Here is a 25954-nt window from a genome sequence, read left to right as displayed (position 1 = left end):
CATTGTGGATTTTTCTGACATCCATAGTGGTGAGAAAGAAAAACTGCAGAAATCACTGGTGAAACCACTAGTCTAGATGAGATCTCTGTACGGCATCTGTAAAACAGGGGTATTAACTTGCTTATTTTATTAAAAAATACTTACTATATTTTTATTTATAGAACACTATATCTTCAGGTACTGCCTTAAAAGTTATAAAATTATTGTGTATATGGTCACTTTGGATATTAAAATTACTCTACATGGCAAATCACATTAACAGTTCAGACGTTCAGTCATGTCCGACTCTTCGTAACCCCATGGACCATAGCACGCCCGGCCTTTCTGTCCTACGCTCTCTCCCGGTGCGTGTTCAAGTTCATATTCATTGCATCAGTGATGCTATCTAGCCATCTCATCCTCTGCCATCCCCGTCTCCTTTTGCCTTCAGTCTTTCCCAGCATCAGGGTCTTTTCCAATGACTTTTCTCTTCTCATTAGGTGGCCAAAATATTTGAGCTTCAGCTTCAGGATCTGTCCTTCCAATGAGCAGTCAGGGTTGATTTCCTTTAGGATTGACTGATTCAACCTCCTTGCAGTCCAGGGGACTCGTAAGAGTCTTCTCCAGCACCACAGTTCGAAAGCATCAATTCTTCGGCGCTCAGCCTTCCTTATAGTCCAGCTCTCACAGCCATACATTACTAGTGGGAAAACCATAGCTTGGATTAGACGGACCTTTGTCAGCAAGGTGATGTCTCTCTCTGCTTCTTACTATGCTGTCTAGGTTTGCCATAGCTTTCCTCCCAAGGAGCAAGCGTCTTTTAATTTCATGGCTACAGTCACCGTCTGCGGTGATCTTGGAGCCCAAGAAAATAAAATCTGTCACTGCTTCCATTTCTTCCCTCTTCTATATGCCAGGAAGTGATGGGGCCAGATGCCATGATTTTCATTTTTTTAATGTTGAGTTTCAAACCAGCTTTTGCACTCTCCTCTTTCACCCTCAACAAGAGGCTCTTTAGATCCTCTTCGCTTTCTGCCATTAGGGTGGTATCATCTGCGTATCTGAGGTTGTTGATAATTCTCCTGGCAATCTTAATTCTGACCTGTGATTCATCCAACCCGGCGTTTCTCATTATGTACTCTGCATATAAATTAAATAAGCAGGGTGACAATATGCAGCCTTGTCGTACTCCTCGCCAATGTTGAACCAATCAGTTGTTCCATGTCTTGTTCTTACTGTTGCTTCTTGACCCTCGTACAGGTTTCCCAGGAGACGGGTAAGGTGGTCTGGTACTCCCATCTCTTTAAGAATTTGCCACAGTTTGTTGTGATCCACACAATCAAAGCCTTTAGCATAGTCAATGAAGTAGAAATAGACATTTTTCTGGAATTCTCTTGCTTTCTCCATGATCCAGCGAATGTTGGCGATTTGATCTCTAGTTCCTCTGCCTCTTTGTAATCCAGCTTGTACTTCCGGTAGTTCTTGGTTCTCATACTGCTGAAGCCGAGCTTGTAGGATTTTGAGCATAACCTTGCTGGCATGTGAAATGAGCTCAATTGTACAGTAGTTTGAACACTCTTTGGCATTGCCCTTCTTTGGCATTGGAATGTAAACTGACCTTTTCCAGACTTGTGGCCATTGCTGAGTGTTCCAAATTTGTTGGCATATTGAGTGCAGCACTTTAACAGCATCATCTTTTAGAATTTTAAATAGCTCAGCTGGAATACTGTCATCTCCGCTAGCTTTGTTGTTACTAATGCTTCCTAAGGCCCACTTGACTTCACTCTTGAGGATGTCTGGCTCAAGTTCAGTGACCGCACTATCATGGCTATCAGGGACATTCAGATCTTTCCTGTATAGTTCTTCTGTGTATTCTTGCCACCTCTTCTTAATCTCCTCTGCTTCTGTTAGGTCCCTGCCTTCTTTGTCCTTTATCATGCCCATCTTTGCACAAAACGTTCCCTTGAGATCTCCAATTTTCTTCAAGAGATCTCTAGTCTTTCCCATTCTGTTGTTTTCCTCGATTTCTTTGCATTGTTCATTTAAGAAGGCCTTCTTGACTCTCCTTGCTATTCTCTGGAACTCTGCATTCAGTTGGATATATCTTCCCCTTTCTCCCTTGCTTTTTGCTTCCCTTCTTTCCTCAGCTACTTGTAATGCCTCCTCAGACAGCCACTTTGCTTTCATGCATTTCTTTTTCTTTGGGATAGATTGAGTTGCTGCCTCCTGCACAATGTTACGGACCTCTGTCCATAGTTCCTCAGGCACTCTGTCTATCAGGTCAAATCCCTGAAATCTATTCCTCACCTCCACTGTATATTCATAAGGGATAAGATTTAGGTCATACCTGAATGGTTTAGTGGTTTTCCCTACGTTCTTCAATTTAAGCTGAAATTTTGCAAGAAGCAGCTCATGATCTGAGCCACAGTCAGCTCCAGGTCTTGTTTTTACTGACTGTATGGAGCTTCTCCATCTTTGGCTGCAAAGGACATAATCAATCTGATTTCGATATTGATCATCTGGTGACGTCCATGTGTAGAGTCGCCTCTTGTGCTGTTGGAAAAGAGTGTTTGCTATGATCAGCATGTTCTCTTGGCAAAACTCTATTAGCCTTTGTCCTGCTTCATTTTGTACACCAAAGCCATGCTTGCCTGTTATCCCGGTGATTTCTTGACTTCCTACTTTAGCATTCCAATCCCCTATGATGAAGAGGACATCTTTTCTTGGTGTTAGTTCTAGAAGGTGTTGTAGGTCTTCATAGAACCAATCAACCTCAGCTTCTTCGGCATTGGTGTTTGGGGCATAGATTTGAATTACTGTGATGTTGAATGGTTTGCCTTGGATTCGTACTGAAATCATTCTATCATTTTTGAGATTGTACCCCAGTACCGCTTTTCCCACCCTTTTATTGACTATGAGTGCTACTCCATTTCTTCTAAGGGATTCTTGCCCACAGTAGTCGATATGATGGTCACCTGAATTAAATTTGCCCATGCTTGTCCATTTTAGTTTGCTGATTCCCAAGATGTTGATGTTCAATCTTGCCATCTCATGTTTGACCACCTCCAGCTTACCTGGATTCATTGATCTTACATGCCAGGTTCCTAAACAATATAGTTCTTTACAGCACTGGATTTTCTTTTCACCACCAGACACATCCACAGCTGAGTGTCCTTTCGGCTTTCACCCAGCCGCTTCACTCTTTCTGGCGCTACTTGGAAATACCCTTTGCTCTTCCCCAGTAGTATATTGGACACTTTCCGACCTGAGGGGCTCATCTTCCAGCGTCATCTCTTTTAGCCTTGTGATACGTTCCATGGGGTTTTCTTGGCAAGAATACTGGAGTGGGTTGCCATTTCCTTCTCCAGTGGACCACATTTTGTCAGGACTCTCCACAATGTCCTGTCTGTCTTGGGTGGCCCTGCACAGCATAACTTATGGCTTCACTGTGTTATGCAAGCCCCTTCGCCACAACAAGGCAGTGATCCATGAAGGGGCACATTAACAGTAGCAATTGTTAAATGAAGCAAGAGCTGATAAGAATGTATATATATTCATTCCTCGAGGTTTCCTATATACTGAAATTAAAGGTCTTTTGGAAATAAGCTTTGGGCATTTGAAGGATACTTCTCCTGATGAGAGGTGCAATCACCAAGTTAAAGAGAAAATCACTACCATGTGCCTTAAAAAATATGGTGCATGTACATGTAATTGATACATCCAGGTTCTATGCAATTGCACCAAGAATATGGGTCATTTGCAACATAATGTTTTTTGTGGTTTTATCCTTTGGGAAGATGTTCTGGACTGAATACTAACATGTATATGGATACACAGCTGCTGGTTGCACAAGTCTCTATAGGCTCCCAAGATGAGAGATGATACAAAATGAATATCTGTGGTTGTCTGTCTTCTGAAGGGAAAATAATATCTTTGGAGCTACAGCTAGAGAGGTACGAGAATTGTGTTTTGATTCATTTTCAACCAGAGTGTGCCCTATCCGCACCCCTGAATGCATTTTGCAGGCATAGCTTGCATGTTCCTGAGCTTGCTATCACATTCACAAAATGCATTCATCAGAAAAATGTGAATGTGGGGTGGCAGCGGGGGGGGGGATATGCATCCTTTTACCCTTCAGTCAAGCTCAAGCCTCACTTATTATCCCGTCCCTAGCTACAGATGGAGCTGTGCACAAACAGTCTCTTGAAATCCTCCACACTATTGTGGACAGAGAAATTAGGGAGACAGATTCACCAAATTTCTCCAGGGGGGAGGAGAAATTCTCAACAGTTTCTCACACTTCCTATTCCAACATGCTTAACCAAGGGGTGGGCAACCTGGTGCCCTCCAGATTTTTTGAACTACAGTTCACAGCATCCCTGACCATTGCTTATGCTTCCTGGGGCTGATGCAGTTCAAAACATCTGGAGGGCACCAGGTTGCCTACCTCTGTTCTAACCACTACACCACACTGGCTCTCCATCTTCATGGAAACACTGGATCGGGCTCTAGACATCTCCACTAAGATTGTGCATTCTATTACTATTACTACTACTACTACTACTATTATTATTATTATTAGTATTATTATTGAAAATTAATCAAATGGGTCCCACATGTTTCATTTGTTTTGGTTTCAAAGGCAAATGGGTGTTCAAGCAAATGAGTTTTGATTTTTCTTCTTCTTCCATTCATTTGTTTGTCCCATTTAGGAGGAAACACTGAAAGAGCCTGGAACAGCCTGTACAGGTCACAGAATGTTTATGGAATAGGGTTGGGAGCAGTGAAATTGACATGGATGTCAATTTGTCTTACATGGCTGAAACGTATCAAGAAGACTGATGCCTTTTTGGGGACGGGCTTGAGGTGAGTAGTGGAATGCCTGAAAACTTTATGACATTTGGATGGAAACATGGGTGCTCCAGGCCACAAAAGACAGGGTGAGTCTCCTATCAAAATCAATGGAAAAACAAACAACAGCAACAAAACTATGAAAAAGAAAACATTCAAATGAATGGAGAAATGAAACCATTTTTTTTTTTCTAACGCACCCTTCATTTTTACTATGCACTGGTCAGTGCAGCTCAGGATACCATATGATTGGTGAAACATTGTGGGAAAGTTTGTTGGGAGATTTTCCCCTTCTGCTAAGAAGAATGAGAATTGAGAATTGAAATCACCCCTCAGCCCCCCATTCCTATATGCATATAGAGGCCTTCTCCATGATATCTTGAGTATATGTGATTCACGGTGCCATTTTGCGTATAAGTCTATGTGCACATTTTTGCAATCACCATTTTTTTTTGTAACATGGCAATGGCAGCACAAGAGGATGGGGCCCGGGTAAATGCAGGTGGTTTGGCGAGAAGGGGGAGTCAAGTGCAGGTCCAGGGACACGCAAGCAAGGCCAGGGGCTGGGCAAGTGCCCAGAGAATCCAGACCAGGGGGGCACCCATCCACCCCTAAGCTCGCCAAAGTTCTCTGAATTCCATCTCAAAGCTAGTTCGAACTCAAGTTTGTATCTGATTGAAAGCTTTGGTTTTTCTTTTTGCAAAATTCAGGCATGTTGTCCTGCACATTTTTCCAAATGTATGCATCAACTGCATCTTTGAAATGTACACATTCTTCTCTCATTGATTAAAGCACATTTGTGTGCATTAAAGCACATTAAAGCACATGTGTGTGCATTAAAGCATATTGAAAGCGCATTAAAGCACATTTGTGTGCATTAAAGCACCTTCGTGTGCATTTAAAGCATATTTGTGTGCATTTTTTGAAAGCACACATTTGTCAAACATATGCATGCAGTTGAAAACATTTTTTGTGGTCCGCAAATCACATTGCAAGCTCAGAGACTTTGGCTGCAGATTGCATCTAAGTCCATGTTTGGTTTGGAAGGTGCAGACTGTGTAAACACTGATCAAAAATGAACAGAAATGAATTTCTCATACATCCCTACTAAATTGGTGAACCAGATTCCTATAGCCTGCTTCGTAAAAATTCAGCGTGTACTATTGACAGGACCACATCACATGCAAAATCTAGCAGAGCAGAAGAGGGGGAGAAAGCAGCATTTTCAGAGACAGGAGAGCCTCAGATGCCACTTGTCTCATCTTTCAGATATATAAATGACATGAAATAACATGATGCAGCTGCCTGTTGAAATGTGGGATATCATCAAGATTAGCATAATCCCATTTTGAATGTTTGCCTTCTCCTCGTTAGGGATGTCGCGGGTGCCTGACTGGGTCCAAGAATCCATCAGGCCCCCTCCACCCATGACCCAAGGACTGCGCCTGCCAAGACGCTGCCCTCTCCACCCCCCACCCGCTCATGCCCTCATGGACTCACCACAATCCCATCTGATGAGTGCCCACCATTTTCCTGCCTTTGATTTCTAAATAAAAAAGGAAGTTAAAAAAAATGTGCATATTTAAACACGTGCAGTTTGGGGCCAGGAAAGCTTAATATGTGCAATATTGGATTTTGTGCTTATTAAGCTTTGCTGGCCCCAGACTGCACATATTTAAATATGCACATTTTTAAACTTCCCTTTTTATGTAAAAATCAAAGGTGGGGAAATGGCAGGCGCTCACTGGATAGGATTGTGGTGAGCCCGGACAACTTGCCGAGCTTATGGGCAGCCTGAGCACAGGTCCAAGGGGGGGCGAGGGGGGGCGAGGGGGATGCCACTTCAGTGGGCACCTGGAGAAGCTGAGCTGGGGTGAGTTCTCACATTCCTACTCCTCACCCCTAATGCAAGTGCCATTCAAATCAAGAGCGCATGCATCTGGCATTATTGCCATGGTACTGTGCATTAGGGATGGACGAACTCACCATTTCTCACCCCATATGCCACTTGCTGGACCCCTGCCAGCTGCCTGACCCTACTTCCCACTTATGGTGAGCCCCCAGGTGGTCCACAGGCACCCGGCAAGTGGCACATGGCCACCCACTTCCTTTCTGAGCCACCATGCGTAAAAATGGCGGTTTGAGATTTTTCGTAAATAACAATTTATGCAAATGGCAGCTGTAAAGCAGCCATTTACACAACATCACAGGTGTAAATTGTCATTTTGCAGCTGCCATTTGCATAAATGGTTATTTACAAAAAAGCCCAAGCCACCATTTTTATGCAAAATGAGAGGTTGAAGAGGGAGCAGGCAGCCGTGTGCTTTCTTGACTCGGCATCTGCTGCATTAGGCAAGTGAGGGGATCTGCGAACTGGTGTCCCTGGGGCTGAGCCAGTGAGAAATTGCTGAGCTTCGAGCCCCAACCAGACACCCACGCCATCCCTGCTGTGCACAGCAGAAATGATACACATACTGCAAGATGTAAAGCAATGCCATTTTAAAATGGGTTCAACTTCAGCCACATTTTTTTTGCATATTGTCCATCAGCAGCTGCATTAACAGCTGTACGGAGCTGTAACATTTCAACACCATGTTACTTAACAACACCGGTCTATTATGTGCATTGCCACAGAGATGAAAGAAGCTGTCCTAGTAAATGGGGGGGGGGAGGTAATGCACAGTTAAATGAGCAGTTTGCTACTGTAGTCCAGTTGTTGCCCATGACTCTATTCTTTTCTGTTCCTCGTCAGTTGAAGCCAGCTTCGTGGTTTAAGCCTCGCACATTTTCTGAATGGTTAAATTTATTGCTTTAGCATCAAGCCAAATCATCACAAGGACCATAATTCATACAACAAAAATGACCAAACATCCAAAATTATAGCAGAGCATCAGCATTGGACAGTAAAAAATAAAAATAAAAAAGTGAATCTGGAAGTTCAAAAGGTGCCTCAAAAGCAACATCAAAATATCATTCCACAGACCTTTTTAAGCTCTCCTCCCTAAAGTTTAGATGATATTTTGATACATCTCAGTATTAACACCATAAAAAATTGTCATAATAAGTTCTGCTTTAACACTTATTCCCTCTCTCCAGGGAACCCTGGGAAACACTAATTCTTTACCAGTGCAATGCTAAACATGTTACTCACAAGTAAGCTCCCCTGTTTCTACTGGGGGCATGGGCTGTGCATTGCCCGCTCCTGGAGTAAAGGCCTGCTGAGAGTTGCTACATAAGCCTTTCTAGCATGAAATCACCCTTCCCAGGTGACTTTTCCAGCCATAGTGGGACAGATGTGGAAGCATGAAAAATCCATGGGTGAAAATCTGGGGAGGGCAATCTTAAGCTAAAAAACAACAAGTAGAGGAAAGGGTTAAAAGCAACCTGTCCACATATGGCCTTCTTCCACCGCTGCTTTGTATTTTTGCTCTTGCTTAAAGAAGAGCAAAGAATCACGGGTCTCCTGTGGATCCAAGCCTCCCTGATCCACCTATTACTCACACACACACACACACACACACACACTCAGAATGCCCCTCCTGCCCACACACACACAGTGGCAATGAAAACAGAAACACCAGCGGAGCTTTGCAGTGGTGTACAGGATGCTACCGGGGGGCTCAGCTAACAACCGAGCTTCCCTATCACTGGAGCTTGTCTCTGCCATCGGAGTGGGACTTCTGCGACATCCTACAGCCCATCAACAGCCAGCGGGCTTCAAAAAGGCTTTGAAAGGGGCATTCAGCAAATTCATGGAGGAGAACAGGTCTGACCAGGGCCGGCATCAAGGGTTGGGCCCCTGCCGAAGGGCCACACCTTAGCAGCAGCCCAATAATTAGAATTGCTCCTCCGCTTCACCCTTGCGACCTGCTTGTTCACCTGCCTCTTGCCTCGGCCCAGACAACAGTAGTGGTGAGAATAAGGGGCAGCAGATGCCCCAGCTTGCTTGCTCACTGGCTCTCTCTGCCTGTCAAGCAACCAAGGGATGGCACTGATGAGGAACAGGATGAGGGGCAACAGTAGCTGGTGGCAATGACGGTGAGAAGGTGGATTGAATCATTGCCATCATCAGCGGCAGTATGGACCAGCAAGTCCCAGTTTCTGGGGAAGGGCAACAGTGGGGAAATGCACTGGAGCATCTGGCTGGCCAGAATGCAAGCGAGGATCAGTGGAGCTTTGGTCTGATCCAGCAGGGCTCTTCTTATGTTCCAGGATCGAACTGTAAGGATTCCCTCCAGCACTGCTAGAAACACTAAAGTATACATACAATGAGAGTTCTTTCTCTATGAGTCCTGTAAGACAGAGCTGGGGGATGTGTGGCCCTCAGGGGTGGCCCTACCATTAGGCAGAGTGAGACAGTTGCTTCTGGCAGCACTTGCTGGGCAGTGGCAACAAGGTGTTGGAGGAAAGTTCCATAGAAGATGCAGCCTACCCTGTGCCCCCTAAGCTAGACAGCTACCTTCCAGTGTGGCGAAGGATGCTTTCCCATTGCTGGTGCAGAACAAAGATTCAACTGCCAGTCAAGTCAGCTTTTGTACACGAAATGGGAGGGGATGCCATCTTGTCCTTTACACCAGGCAGCAAAAGGACTTGGGCCAGCCTTGGTGACCCTCCAGATGGTGTTGGCCTGCAACTCCCATCAGCCCTGTTCAGCATACTACATGTCAGGGGACATTGGGAGTTGCGGTCCTGCAACATCTGAAGGGCCGCACCTTCCCCCATCCCTGCTCTAACAACAGCTTATATAACACACATATTATGGGCAGGAATGCTTGAGGAACTCCATCTTCGCGAGTTCCACTATGAAATGTCTGGATAAAGACTGTCACACTTCCAGAATGTTCTGTCTCAGTTCTCAGAGTACACACACAGAGAGACAAACACACACAAATATGAAGACCGTTTAGGCTGCATATCTTAAGACAGAGGTGCAGAACCATGTTCATCCTGAGAGCCAAACTCCATTTTGGAGAAGCTCTCAGGGGCCACATCCCACTGGTGGGTGGGGCCTAAAGGTAAAGGGGTGGTACCAGGAGCAGAATCCAAAAGACCAGCTTATTGTAGCATCAAGCTCTTAATTGCCAATAGTGAAACCTTAGGGGAGGCATTTCTAAAAGAATGGGGGAAAACTGCACAAAAGCTGGGAAACCACAGAATGATTGGTGGTTGGGGGAAAGGGGTGGGGCTGGGAAAAGGGGGCATGGCCACCTGGGGAACCCTGGAAGGTCAGATTGGGACCCCTATTCTCCACCCCTATTTTTAGAGAACAAAGAATCTTGTGGTCTTGTGGAATCTTAAAGATGAACAACTTTGTTATCATGCAGTGGAGGCTGGTGGCTCCGATTTCAGTGTGTGGGAGGTATCCATTCTGGGTTTTAGTCAGAACCAGCCAGAACTTTGAAGAAGCTATCCAAGGTTCTTAACCTATTTGGAGGGGGGGTTGGCACCTTGGACAGCTCCTTTAGCATTCTGGCTGGTTCTGACCAAAACCCAGAATAGATTCACCACCCCACCAGCCTCCACTGTTATCATGGCATAGGCTTTGATGGACTGCAGCCCATTCCATCAGATGTCATTCTCCAAAGTTTGTGCCAAGATAAATGTTTTCATCTTTAAGATGCCACAAGGCTCTCCATTGTTTTTGCTGCAGAAAAACAAAACAAAACCCTCACACAGCTGCCCCTCTGGAAATTGTTATTTTGAGAGAAAATGTGATTAAAAATGTGGCTTTGGGTTTTTTAAAAAAAATGTTCAAAAATACATATGATCACACACAATTAAATGCAAATTTTCATCCACATTTTTTTCACATTTGGAAACATAATGGAACAGACAGACTGGTGAGCGAACACATGCAAAAATGAGACAGACTGAAAACTGACTCGCGTTGATTTGGCAAAATACTTGTCTAGGCTGGAAAACAAAAATCCCACATCAGTTTGTGTGTGTGTTTTAGTGTGTTTTTTAACATGAAAAATAATTAAATACGTTGTTGTTTGCATGAAAGCACCATGACAAGGTCAGAGTGAGAGCAACACAGCAGCTGCTAATATCCCAGTGAAATATTCTGTTAGGACTATGCACATGGATAGAACTTGGAATAAATCATTGCTTTCCCATGCCCATAAGGAATTTAACTAAACTTCATCTCTTATTTAAGGCAGCTTTTTCAAAGTCAATCAACTTCTCATTTATGTTTGCGCCTATAGGGGTTTTTCAGGGGCACATGACTAGCAGAAAAACTGGTTCAAAGCCAGCCTGTCCTTCACATTTATCATTCAAGATCCAGTGAGCATAAGACGTACTGGGGAGCTTCTTCACATGGGATGGCCTCATTATATCTCTCTTAATTGAGCCTTAGCAAAAAGGCCTGTTTTGAGTGTGATGCATGTGAATTGGTTCTCAACCAAAGCGGCTCAAAGCGGTTGAGAGATCTCAATTAGAAGACACTGTGTTTGCAGCAGCTTCCAAATGTAATTCTCTTGTGACGATCATCTGTGGTGACGATGACTTTGGAATTAAGCCTGCTGAAGTGATACATGGAGGCCGGATTGTTGGGTTTTTCTTTATTTATTTGGGTATTATTATTATTATTATTACTACTACTACTACTACTACTATTATTTCTGTATTAGTAATAGCAGAAGTACTAGTACAGGGGTATCGGAACTCTTTCAGCTTGAGGGCCAAAATAATTTTGGAGATGCTCTTGGGGGCCACATTCCAGTGGTGCATGCAAAGACAAAAGGAGGTGGGTCTGAAGACACGGGGCGGGGCAGAGCCCAAACCACAAAAAAATCCAGCATATTTAAGCGTAAAGCTCTCACTACCAGTAACTAAGCCTTAGCAGATGCTAGAGGTGCTTTTCGCAGATTGGCTCATGCGTTTTGTTCCCCTGTCTGCTCATTGACAGAATCAGATTTTTTCCCAATTTCACAAATTCACCCTTGCGAAAATTTGCACCTTTGAAAAACCGCACTTGTGAAAATGCACAAAACCCCACACAAATTGAGAAATCCCCCCAATATACGTATTTCCATTCCTTGGCCAATGGGGGAAATTGGCATTTTTCACCGGTGTTGGGGGGGGGGTTACATATTTTTCTACATCCAGATTTGCGTAAGACTCTGGAAAGATTTTTAAAAATGGTGCGTAAACCAGCGGGATCCTTGAGACTCGGGCAAAGCTGGCCCACTGCAGAATCTGCAAGATGGATTCATAGAAATCTGGACTCATTTGCTGCCGTTGCAGATTCCTCCAACAGAGGCATGAAAATGGGGGCGTCTTAAAATGACACTAGAAAACAACTAAATGGCAGGTGGGGGAAAGGGGGTGGGGCCAGGAAAAAGGGGCATGATCATCGGGGGAGACCCGAACAGCCAGACTGGGCCCCCTGGCAAACCAGATTTGGCCCGTGAGATTGAAGTTCAGCTCACGCCTACTATAGGAAATTGGTTTAGCAGCAGCTGGAGATTAATGCAGAAGCGGATCCTGCACATTACTAGCCAGCATGGGGAGGGAGCTCAATTTATCCTTTTACTAGTAGCTCATCAAAAGCTGTTAATGACAAGACCACATGGCTATGTCAGAGCAGGTTTTGAGGGAAATGTTTTGCTGTCATTTTTAAACATTAAAAAAAACTTTAAAAATACACACAAAATTAAAAAAATACACACAAAACTTTCTTTCCAGCAGGTCAAAAGAACTCAGATCTGTCAGTGGCTTAGAAAGATTACATAAGGCAATGGAGGAGGAAAGCAGACTATAGAGCACGGTCAAGGCTGTGCCCTGGGCAGCTTGCCAAGGTGAGCTAGGAGCAGGGAACCAGGGAGTCTGAGCCAAACAGAACAAGCAGCAACACATCAGAACCAAGAAGACCTCCGCCCCCCTGCAACACAGGAGGGCTAAACCTGGGGAGGGCAAGCAGGAGCGCATACGAGACCCTCTTGGCACCATTAGTGCAAAGATCTGAAAGGCATCTGGCTAAATGCACGTACACTCCTCTTTCAGACTGTCGTGCTAAATGCACAAAGATTGCTAAGGGAGCAATCCTATGGCCCCTAGATAGAGTATGGGGGGGCATATAAGATCATTCAGATCCCTGGATCCACACTCCTCCCCATCCCACCCCTTTGCAGCTGGTGTGGAGAGAACTACACTGACTACTTCTCCAAGGTCACAAAGGCAACCTCGGAGGGGGGTAAAGGGAGCAGGCATTTGGGGAGCGGAGGGGACTGGGGAAGGATTGGGGACCGGAGAAGCCAGGACATGACATAGCCCCAGGCCTCTCGAGCCTCCTTCCCTCCTGCTCTGTGGAGCCCCAGTTAGATGGGCAAAAAAGCCCACCTAGCCAAAATGCAGAGAGGGAGGAACATGGAGGCGAAGAGCTCAGAGGCTTACGGACATCTCCAAAGGATTGCACTATGAGAGTGACCAGGTTTTAGCCCCAGCAGTTCCTGATACCACCTAACAATTTGTGTAGCCGCTTAGTGTGTTCTCAAAGTCCCACACGGTATGTCTGTCACACCATTGACATTCAATTTCCCACATTTTCAAGCAAAATATCTAAGGGCAGTAAACTTGGGCTTAACTGTGCAGTTGAGGCTATAAGGCAAACTTACACCCGCTATCGCTGGGAGGACAAGTGGTGTAGCAGGGGATCACAGGGGTGCAGCCTTGATGCTTTATTATTAGCAGGGATGCTGATGTTGTCTGCCACCGGTTCTACCCTCTGACTTCCCTGTCCCCTCTGAGCTAAGCTGCGATCCTCACAATAGGTGCAGGGAAATCAATTTCCCCAGCAACAATATATCGTTCCCTGTTGTAATGCAAACTATCTTAGGGGGGCTTGGTCTTGACTGGGCCATTAAGCATGAGCTTTACAAAAGGTCTATTCCCAGTGCAGATGAGACCGGCTGGAACTGGTTAGCTGATATGGATCAACACAGCTGCCTGCCTTTGGGGGCAATCTTTGGGGGCGTGGCTATGGGGACTGTCATGATAAGTGCCTGCACTTCCAAATTTACCGCTACACCACTGGGTAGGGCAACTGATTTTTTAAAATAATAAAGAAATCCTCTTCTACCTCTGGGCATGGGAGTGAGTCCCAGAATGTATTGGTGGACAGAGATGGAGGGGGCAGGGCCTGCTTGTAGTTCTGGGGCAGAGCCTAGCATACACACCATCTATTTAACTAATGTAAATAGAGGAGAAGAGGAATCTGGGGTGCACAGCTTATTTATTCAGTTTATGTTATTTATTACATTTATAATAAAGCCAGAGTGGTATACTGGTTCAAGTGTTGGGCTGGAAGCCAGGAGATCCGGGTTCTAGTCCCCACTTGGCCATGGAAGCTCACTGGGTGATTTCGGGCCAGTCACGGACTCTCAGCCCAACCTACCTCACAGGGTTGTTGTTGTGAGGATAAAATGGAGAGCAGGAGGATAATGTAAGCCGCCTTGGGTTCCTTGCAAGAGGAAAAAAGGAGGGATATAAATGCAATCAATCAATCAATGGACTAGGATTTGAGAGATCTGGGTTCTAGTCCCCACTCAGCCACTGGGTGACTTTGGGCCAGTCACTGACTCTCAGCCTAACCTACCTCACAGAGTTGTTGTGAGGATAAAATGGAGAGAACGAGGACCATGTCATCCGCCTTGGATTCCTTGGAGAAAAACACATATGTATAAAAATGTAGTAATAAAGAAATAAATAATTCTTTTGCAAACAGAAAAGACGATCAGAAAACTAGCATCAACCAAGTGGTATTAGTCCCTTAAAAAAAATCCTATGGCTTCCCCCCCCCCAGATTATATTACTCTTGTCAGCTTAAATATGGAACACGTTCACATAAATAAATAAATAAATAAATAAATAAATATCCCACCTTTTTTTTTTTCCTCCAGCAAGGAGCCCAAGGCAGCTGGCATGATCAACCGTACATGAGAACAGGCACTCCTGCTCACATTCATGTTTGGGATTGCAAAGGGGACTTGTTCACATGATTTGCAAAAATGAAATGAAATTCTTATACATCCCACAACCAGATGCCTCAGACAGGAGGAGGGTAATGCTGCTTGAAGCAAAATGATCACCCACATGCTCCCAGCCCTGGTGTGAAGCACACCAGAGGGAAGGTGCATAGTGAGCATGATCCTCTCACTTCACCTGATGCTGTAGCAGAGCTTCCCAATGGAGGGAGCTCTATTAGTGTTAGGGTCTAAAATGGCTCTATTAGCCTTCCTGCTTAGAGGAGAAGGAGGTGAGAGCATTGGCAAGAAACTGAAAGCAGGAAAGAGACTGACATAGCCACTACTCTGCACACCTGTCCTTTCAACTCCAGCAGCTTGGAGGACGCTGCAGCAGCAAATCCTCCTTTACAGGGCATCTCTCTTCACTGTCTAATTATGCCTAACTCCATATTAGGCATCATTAGAAAAGGGGTTGAGAATAAAACTGCCAATATCATACTGCAAAATCATTTATGGTGTGGAGAATGTGGACAGGGAGACATTTTTCTCCCTCTCCCAAAATACTAGAACCTGGGGTCACCCATGAAGCTTGGTGGGAGATTCAGGACAGATAAAAGGAACTCCTTCTTCACACAGTGCAGAGTTGAACTATGGAATTTGCTACCAGAGGATGTAGCGATGGCCACCAGTTTGGATGGCTTTAAAAGGGGGTTGGACAAATTTCTGGAGGAAAAGGCTATCAGTGGCTACTAGTCTTGATGTCTATGTGCTTCCTCCAGAACCAGAGGCAGTGAGCCTATGTACACCAGTTGCTTGGGAACATGGGTGGGAGGCTGCTGTTGTGCTTGTGTCCTGTTTGTGGCTTCCTGGTCGACAGCTGATTGGCCACTGTGTGAACAGAACGCTGGACTAGGTGGACCCCGGGTCTGATCCAGCAGAGCTCTTCTTCTGTTCTTCTGTTCTTCCCCTACTGTACCATCTAGAGGGCAGTCTGTATTTCCTATGCCACAGAGGGCGAGGTTCACTTTGAACAGCGGCATCTCATAATATGATGGGAATGTTAAGTTCTTCTCCCTACTGCTATAGGACTAGAAAAGTATTAGGAGAATGTGTTTTTCTAAGTTCCAGCACCCATGGAAAACCATACAACCAAATGCAAAGCCCGTTTTGCCACCCTCCCCTGGCAACTCCGGCAATCCTTGCCTTTTCCCTTACATGCCCTGGAAGAGTTTGTGTTGCGATTGCAGGCTAGCCAGCAATTGCCTGCCCAGGTTTGTGCCAGAGCTCCATCTGTACTACAACACTCTGTGTGCCATTTGCTTTCATTAAGGAGGGTTCCAAGGCTTTGTAGAGAAAAGTTCAAAGTGTAATTAATCAATCATAGGTTTGTTTTTTTCCCCTCCCCACTGCTCTTCTTTCATTTCCTGTTTTGCTCATTTTCTTGCCTTCTCCTCCTTCCTCAGTCACACACGACATTTCCTCTCTGGATCTTTATTCATCTTGGAAATGAGCGTTCTTGTGCCCTCACCTCCACACGGGCACAAACGCCAAAAAGCCGGAGAGTGTTCAATCTTCTGAGACAAGGTCCACAGCATAAAAGGAGAAGAGAAAAGTAATATGTACATGAATAGAAGGATTCCTCCTGGTTTGGGATAGGGAGGGATGGACTCATCCACGCCCAGCTTTGTCAGATGCTCACCAAGCTGCTGCCACCACCCACCCTTGTTTGTGGCACTGCACAAGATTCTGGACAGTCTGGCAACACCTGGCAAAGCTGCAGGGCTGCCTGCCCTCATAGTGAGCCACCGTTTGGGGCAACAGTGGCAGCTGGGCTGTTCCAGGAAGGTAATGTTGTATAATTGGTGGTCGCAAAGGGGCCATTTACAGAACATTAGAGGTGTGAATGTTCCATTCACATGTGCAGTGTCGTGTAAATGGCCCCTTTATTGCCACGAATTATGCAACATTACCTTCCTGGAACAGCCCAAGCCGCCACTGTTGTGCAAAATGGCCATGGTCAACCGGATGCCTCTGGGAAGCCCGGAAGCAGGACATGATGGCAATGGTCTACACCCGCTGTTTATTCCCAGAGACTGGGTTTCATTCAGATGCATGTTGCCTCCGGTGCTGGACCTGGCATATGGTCTTAATGATTAGTCGCCATTGATAGCTTTATCCTTCATGAACTTGCCTAATCCCCTTTTAAAGCTGTCCATGCTGATGGCCATCGCTGCATCTTCTGGTAGCAAATGCCATATATTGATGCACTCTGTGCAGAAATTCTTCCTTTCATGTGACCTAAATCTCACATCATTCACCTTCACTGGATATGACCCCAGGTTGTAGCACTGTGAGAGAGGGAGAAAAACTCCTCTAGGGATGTCAGAAGAATCCAGTTGTGGGGTGAAGCTCTATGAGCTTTCACCAGCTTGGCCCCCTGGACTCTGTTCCATCTGGTCTGACTTGGTCTGCAACAAGTCGCGCCAGCTGGTGGACTTTACCTATTTTTAAAAATCTGTGTAAGTAGACATTTGCACAAACTGCAGCTACAATTTGTATAATTTAAGCAAATTTCAGCCACAATTTGTGCAAATATATTTATGCAAATAACCCCCACCCCATGCCTGGATTTCTGGAAAAACCCACAGCTCGGCTCAGAAATGCATGTCAGGGGGGTGCTTTTCAAAGCAGTATACAGAATTTGCAAATTTGCAATGTGTGTTTCTTCCATTTAGGGAAGAAACACACTTGTGATTCTAGGTCTTTATCCATGAGTCTTAAGTAGGCAAGCATAAAACTCCCATAGAACAACAAAATTAAAAAGCTGAATACAAAAATGCATATAATTGGGAACACTGCCTTGTAAAAAGAATACACCGCAGAAAGCTGTGTACAAAAATGTCTTCATAAGGGGAAATGGCATGCAACATGTTCACACAATGGTATAAAAACAATGGGCATTTTCATGCTTTAAAAAAAAAAAAAATTGGAGACTTGACAAAGAAATTGGATGTCATAGGAACAGACCTATGACAAAATACATGTAAAACCAATGTAGGCCAGAAACAGACTGATCTGTCCATCCTTACTTTAGGCAAGCTGAATACAAAAATGCATATATTTGGGAACACTACATTTTAAAAAATTGCAGAAAACTGTGTACAAAACTGTGTACATAAGGGGAAACTGCATGCAACATGTGTATGTTAGAGGAAACTGTGTAGAAGAACAATGGGCATTTTTCATGCTTTTAAAAAATAAAATGAAATTGGAGACTGGCACAGAAATTGGATGGAATAGACCTATGACTGAATTCATGTAAAACTGATGTAGGCCAGAAATAGACTGATTTGTCCATCCTTACTTTTCGTTTAGCTTGCTAACCTACGTTTTGTTCACCTGCTTCCGCAGAGTCTTTCTTTGGTTCCCTCGTATTTGCCTCCGGCTCACTTGTTTGCTTTTCTGAATGCCATTCAGAAGTGACCTTTCTGCGTCTGTCACTTGCTGATGGAGAAAAACCTGGCACGGCACCCAAATGATACATATCAGGTTAATTGCACCTGGCATTGCTGGCAAGAGAATATTAAACAAGGCAGCAGAACAAGCTCAAAAAGCCATCACCCCATATTTTAAAAGCCAAACATCTGGTGGAGCTTCTGAGTGTGTCTGTTCCATTATCATCTCTTTTTTTCTCCTTTCAAGAACATCTCAGTCTGCATTTGCACTCCAGTCAGAAAGGATTGGGGATTCTTTCAGTTCAGCTTTGATAAGAATTTAGCAAAATTCTCAAAGTTCTCCATACTGCAGACAAAAAGAGCTTGAGAGAAAAAAAAGATTTGAATGTGAGGGAATCTGAAACTGACAGATTTGTCCATCCAGGCCCAGGACTTTGAGTGCTTAGCTTAAAAGTTTGGGTTTGAATCCCTGTATATCCTTTTTTAATTGTTTAAAAGAAATTGCCAATTCTCCAAATACAAACACAAGCAAACAAATATGCTCTGAATTTAAATCTAGTTATTGACAGAGGATAGTACATTTCACATTTTTCCTGCTGTTTTATAGACAAAAATATAGGTGGGATCCATTGGCTGCTTGGAGGCTTCTTTATGGTTCTTCTAATAGCAAGTTATATTTAGTCTCTTGTCCATAATCCGAAGAAAGACTTTGACAAATTTTGCTGCATATGAATCCCTGGCAGAATGAAATGCCTGGCAAAATGCAGCAAAATGGTCTCGTGAATTCCTCAGCCCACAAGTAGGATGGAGTATTTTTGAGGGGCCATTTGCACACAGCTCCACTTCCGACACAGCACCTCAAAAGAACAGAAAGGGTTGGATCCAGATTTAGTCATACTTAGAAATCAATGGGACTTGGAGTTCTGAAGTCTCATGAATTTCAATAGGTCTACTGTAAGCAGTGATCGATGAGAATTTCATTTTGGAGCAAAATCTCAACAGATTTTACCAGTTCAGTCCAGGTGGATTTTGTTCCATTTCCCTCTGCTTGTGTCAACTCGATGTAGTGAGGTGATCCAATACATGGATTTCAGGGAGGAGGTTAATGGCTGCAGCAATTTGCTCAAATGGGACCCACCCTTCTCAGGAGTTTAGATTGCGCAAATGGGGTTGTAATTTATTATTATTATTATTATTATTATTATTATTATTATTTTAATAGGGGTCTTGCATGAGTTACGCAGATCCACCTGTCTGCTATGTCACTCTGCAGAGGCATATTCCAGTTGTAAATTCCTTGTCAGTTTCATCCTCTCCACTAGGGATGTCAGAGAATTCTGCCATGGACTCCAGTGAGGCCAGATTGTTTAGAATCCGGCCCCCTGGAATCTGTGGTGGAATGGCCTCCCCCCCCTGCCACTTGGCGGAATCCCCCCGGGATGGACCGTACCTGGCAGTGGATGCAGTGGCTCCAGTGGATCCAGCGGCAGTGGATGCGGCGGCGGATGCGGCGGTGGATGCGGCAGCAGCAGCTCCTCCAGCTAGTCTCCCAGCCACTGCTAGGCTGCTGCAGCTACAAATGGCAGCTGTTGTAGCAGCCGCCATTTGCTATGCTGCCTTTTTCGTGATAGGCTACGTAAATACTTACGTAGCCTATCACAGCTGGCAGCCACGCAAATGGCGGCCGGCATAGCAGCCGCCATTTGCAGTCACAGCAGCCTGGCAGCGGCCGGAATTCTGGGTGTGGCCAGCCCCAGCCGGCAGCTACACGGAGTCACCATGGAGCGGAGACGGCCAGGGAAGATTCTGGGGGGGGACGGAGCGCTTCCCCCCACACCGTGGATCCAGGTAAGTGTTTCGTACACCCCTACTCTCCACACACTATTTCCTTTAGCCCAGCAGAGCCATACTCCATACTTGCCAAAGAACTTGTCAATTTCATCCTCCACTTCTGCGCTTCCCAAGTGAGGTGGGTGGGTAGTTTTGCTGCCCCTTTTCAGAATGGAAACACAGTGAAAGCCCATCAGTCTTAAATGGAATGGAATTCCCCGCATCACACATCCCTAACTCTAAGTATGACTAAATCAGGCTCCAACTCAAGAATTGTCCTGCGGAGTTTCGCTAGCAATCCACCATCCAACAGCAGCCACTCAAAAAAGTTGACAAGCAAATCAAGATGGCAGGACCCGTCTCCTGCCATTCGACCCCAACAGCTGCCATTCTTGAACATGGAGGTGACATCCCTGGCTGTCATGGTTTGGAAGCTCATGATCAACCTGCCCTCCACAAACATAATCTAATCCCTTTGAAAATCATTTCTGCAAGTAGCCATCATAATGTTCATAAATATTATTTATCTAGCATGCCATGCCATATTAACATTAACATTTACCCAAGTCCAGCCCTTCAGGCATGATGACATTAAACACAAAAACAGTTTTAGCAGGGAGAGTTTTATGCAGGGTTTTTAATTTTATTTTATTTTTGTCCATCAGAATTATCTGCTTTTAGAAGTTCAGTTTAAACTATATAAAAGCTGTATTAAAAAGAGAGCCCATCATGCCATTAAAAAAAGGTAATTTATCCTCAGCCACTGTCACTTATGTGTTTCATTAAAGATCAGATCATTAGGAGGGTGACATTCACCTGCATGGCCATCACAGGGATGTCTTGGGTAATTATGGAGATGAGAGCAATTTGGGGGCGGGGGAAGAGATGTCTCATTCTTAAAGCCTGCCATTTAGCTGCAGCAGCTTCCCCTAACCTGATGCCCTCGGGATGGGTTAGACTACAACTCCCATCATCCCCAGCCAGCACACCCAATGGCCCTGCTACTGGGGACAGTGAGATCTATAGTTGCAATCCTGTGCACACTTACCTAGACATAAACCTCATTCATTATGGTGGGGCTGACACCTGAGTAAATCTGGATAGGATTGCACTGTGGCCTGCATCCCAGTAGACATGCACAGTTCCGGCTCCAGGCACCCTCAATGGACCCCCTCTCTCAGTGGGTCGACCTTCTCACCACCATTGCTGCCAGCTGCTCTTGCGCCTCCTCTTCCTTCTCATCATTGCTGCCATGTGCTTGCTTTGCAGGCAGAGAGCCAGTGGGCAAGTCAGCATTGCTCCTCCAACTCACCACCACTGTTGTCCGGGCCAAGGCGAGAGGCAGGTGAACATACAGGTTGCAATAGCGAAAAGGAGGAGCAACTCCAGGGGGCTTTTGTCAGCGGGCCCCTGCTGGGGTTGTGGGCCCTCAGCAGCTGCCCAACCATGCCTACCCTTGATGCTGGCCCTGGACATGCATAAGCTTACATTGTCAGCATTCATCTCAAATTATACTCCCAGATGTAATAAATCTTAGGCTGCATTTCCTCATAATGCAATACGCACAAGGGATTCATTAAATACTTAAGGCTCATTGCAAAGCTGAATCCACTGTTGACAATGTCTGTCTTCCTCACTCATGTTCTTCATTTTCATATAAAATATCTTGGGCATGGGGGGCACTCAGTGAAGCCTTACCTTCTGAATCGCCAGAACCAGACTGCTGCCCAACTCCAGACTGAACCTGTGTCCATCCATCAAGGTCCATTCTAGGTTGCAATAATAATGCCACCCTCAACATCAGAGGTTCATACATCCACCCATCTTCCAATGTGATATATGCCATCATTTGCCAGCAATGTCCTACTGCATTCTACATGGGACAAGCAGGCCAGTCTCTAGCTGACTTAAGATTCTGTCAGCTGTACTTCTGGGTTAGCATTCAGTCAGCTGATGTCAAGGACCAATCCCATTCCAACGAGTCTTAAAACCTCAGCCACAGAATGTGGTCCTTTGTCTAAGCCAGCTTTCCCTAACCTAACATCCTCCAGATGTGTTGCACTTAGGGATGTACAAAAGTTCCACCACGGATCTCGGGGAGGCCGAATGCCAGTGCATTCGGCCCCCCGAAATCGGTGGTGGAATGGTCCACCACCCCCCGCCACCCCCCAGGATGGGACTTACCTGGGGCGGATCTTCCTGGCAGCAGCGGCTCTGGTGGTGGCGGCGGCGGCGGCGGCGGCGGCGGCGGCCAGTCTTCCGACTGGCTGCCGCCGCCACCATTTCCAAGTTTAAAAAAAAAAAAGTCATAGATTTACGTAGCCTATCATGGCTAAATTTTAAAAAAAAACACCGTGATAGGCTACGTAAATGTTTACGTAGCCTATCACGGCTGATTAAAACAAAAACAAAAATGTGCGTACGCAAATGGCAGCACCCATGGGCGCCGCCATTTGCGTTCCTTATTTTGGCACGTCTTAGTCTACGTAAACATGAACGCGCGGGGTTTTTTGTTTTTTTTAATCAGCCGTGATAGGCTATGTAAACATTTACATAGCCTATCACGGTTGACTGCAGGGACGCAAACGGCGGTGACTACAGCCGCCGCCATTTGCGTCCCTGCTAGCCAGCGGCCGGATGTCCAACTGCTGGCAGAGCCGGCCGGCGGCTCCGCAGAATCGCTGAGGAGCACAGCCGGCCGGCCAGGACTCCAGGGGGGGAGGAACGGAGCGCCTCCCCCCCCCCGGCGAGGATTCCGGGGGGAGGGACGGAACGCCTCCCCCTGCACCATCAGCATAATCCCCAAAAGGTAAGTGATTTTCGTACATCCCTAGTTGCATTACAACTCCCTGAGCATTGCTGGCTGGGGCTGATTGGAGCTGAAGTCCAGTCCAACACATCTGGAGGCTGGGGAATACTGGTATGCGCTTTCATGGACTACAGCAGACTTCATCAGATGCATCATGTGTTATCCTGAGTTCCAAATGTATCTACACCCATACATGGTTGGAGGGAGAAGCTGAATTATAATCAGTAAGGTCAGAGGGAACTGAAAGGCAGAAAGTACAGACAGTGATCATTATCTTATTTACAGTGGGCATTCAAACAGTTGTGATTAAAAGAAAAGAGGATAAGGGGGGACCCTTAACTCTGTTTAAACCACAGGAGATAGAGGTGATCTTCTCAAAGAGTTGTTGTTCAGCTGTTCTGTTCCGGGTTGAAATCTGTATCTGAAGCTCTTTTGTTCCTGATCAGCCACCTTAAGATCAGAGACAGTGGATCCTGGGAGGCTGTCATGCATCCATTGACTAAAGCATGAAAATGCAAATATTTGAAGTGTACATTCTTTTTAAATGCACAGTTTTAAAAATGCACATTTTAAAAATGCACATTTTAAAAATGCACATTTTAAAAATGCACACTTTAAATTGTGAATTTTAAAAATTGTGCATGTTAAAAGTGTGCATATCTTAATGTGTCCAGTTTTAAAAGTGTGTACTTCCCCCATTGACTAAAGCATGAAAAGGCAAGCTTTTAAAAGTTTGCATTTTCTAAAAGCCACACTTTTTAAATTGTGCATTTTTAAAGTGCGCCTTCTTGAAGTGTGCACTTTTGAAAGTCCACAGTTTGTGAGTGTGAAAACAAATCTGGGAATTCACAAACGTTTTCAGACAACATGTGTTCCCATTCACATTCAGGGTTGTGAATGAGGCATTTTCAAGTGATTTACAAACTGAAATGAAATTGCCATACATCCCACACCAGATCAGCTTGGAACCTGGCAGAAACCCACAGGCACCAGATCTGTTCTGGAAATGCTTCCATCCCCACTAGAAGCTATGTTTCCTGGTTGTCCTACATCCCTTCAACAGACTTACCACAGCCCACGTTGCTATTTGCATTCTAGGTTTCAGGTTGTCCCACATTCCTTCAACAGACTTACCACAGCCCATGTTGCTATTTGTGTTCTATTGCCCCTTGTAAAATGACCAGCTCCAAAATTGCAATATATTTTAACCATATCTATGGCTTCAGAATAATTTTCCATTATAACTCTCGCTTGCTTGCTTGCTTGCAAACTTTTTGAGTTATTCCCCTTTTGACCTTAAGGCTGAGCAAAGTCCCTCAGCCAATTTTGATTTATGAGAGGAGTAAGGACAAGGAAAATCAAAAACAATTTCCACTCCTGCAAATACCAAATGTCTTACCCGATACCGAATTAGCAAGTCATTGCAGCGCTGAAAGCCAGTTTCAGAACTGGAAATCCATCAGCTGTGGGGGCTCCTGAAGTTGATCTAATGCATACTGTTGAAATAGGCTTGGTAATAGTAGAAGGTTTTAGTCTGGAAAAAGCAAGAGAGCAGAGAGGTCATCCTATAGCTTCAGGGAGATCAGGCTGCCATTGGTTTTGCAGACCACTCCAGTCTGGCTTTTGATCTGGGCATGGCACTAAGTGGTGGCCTCAATTGGAAACCTTTATCGAGAACAAGGGTGTTGAACCTCTTTCAACCCAAGGGCCAAATTCAGTTTCAGAGAAGCTTTCAGGGGCCCATTCCAGTGGTGGGTGGAGCCAAAGGCAAAATGAGATGGGGCTAAAGGGAAAGGGCAGAGCCAAAATCCCCCAAAAGCAATCCTATTTTAGCTTAAAGCTCTTCCTGGCAGTAACTCAGCCTTTAGGGGAGGCTTTTAACACTTTTAGTATGGGGAGGGGGGCTGAAAAAGCTGGGAAACTGCAAAAGCTGTTGGAGAATGTCAGGAATGAATCTGGGCATGTGGAGATGTCTGGCAGCTCAGATTCAGAATCAGAATGGGAACAGCAAGAACAAAGGGAGGCACCCTCCCTAGCAAGCCCAGATATGGTGAGACTTTCTTCCCAAGACCTTGACACACTGATGCCCTAGCCTGAATGGCTCCCCCCTTCCTCCACCATGACAATTCAAGGTTCAGAGGAGGAGGAGGAGGAGGAGGGGTATGACTTGAGGGACACGAGGGTCCATCACAGAGTGAAGTGGGAAAAGTCAGGGGCAGGGCTCAGATGCTCTGCCAGGTTGGCCACTCATAGAAGCTGACATAGGAGGGAGCCACCCTAAGGGAGAGGCATCCCTGCGAAGCTAGTCTGGCTGAGAAGTCCTTGCCCAGACTGCTGGCAACTTCTCTAACTTCCACTTCATATCCTCTATTGATATTCGCAGATGTGTGGATTAGCTGGTTCTATGCAGTCTGAGAGTTTCCTAGAATCTGCCTTTGTAAAGGAGCTAGTTGTTAACTAATAAAGTAGCGTTGGCCTGAAGCTTGGTTTCCTGGACTGTGTTGATTGCGAAGGAAGAGGAACGTGACAGCGGAAAGGAATGTGGCCAAATGGGGAAGCCTGGAGGGGAAATTGGGGGCCCATGTTGGCAGGATTTGGCCTGAAGACCTGACACCTGTGATCTAGAGATATCAATATGGTACATAAGAACATAGGAAGAGCCATGGTGGATCAGACCAAGGGTCCAACTAGTCCAGCATTCTGTTCACACTGTAGCCAACCAACTGTTGACTGGGAACCCACAAGCAGGATATGAGCACATCAGCACCCTCCTGCCCATGTTCCCCAGCAACTGGTGGACATAGGCTTATTGCCTCTGATACTGGCAAATTTTATCCCATCAGATCTTTCCTCGGAACCTGATCCTGTTTATTTATTTATTTAGTTATTTCATGTATATCTCGCCTTTTCCCCTCTTGCGGGGAACCCAAGGCGACTTACATGGTCCTCCTCTGCTCCATTTTATCCTCACAACAACCCTATGAGGTAGGTTGGGCTGAGAGTCAGGGACTGTTAAAAAGTCGAGCAATAACCTTCATGGATGAGTGGAGACTAGAACC

Source organism: Heloderma suspectum, chromosome 11 (genome assembly GCF_057233095.1).
Source record: "Heloderma suspectum isolate Gila_16-S chromosome 11, 16-S_ref, whole genome shotgun sequence".
NCBI lineage: Eukaryota > Metazoa > Chordata > Lepidosauria > Squamata > Helodermatidae > Heloderma > Heloderma suspectum.
This window is presented reverse-complemented; position numbering follows the sequence as displayed.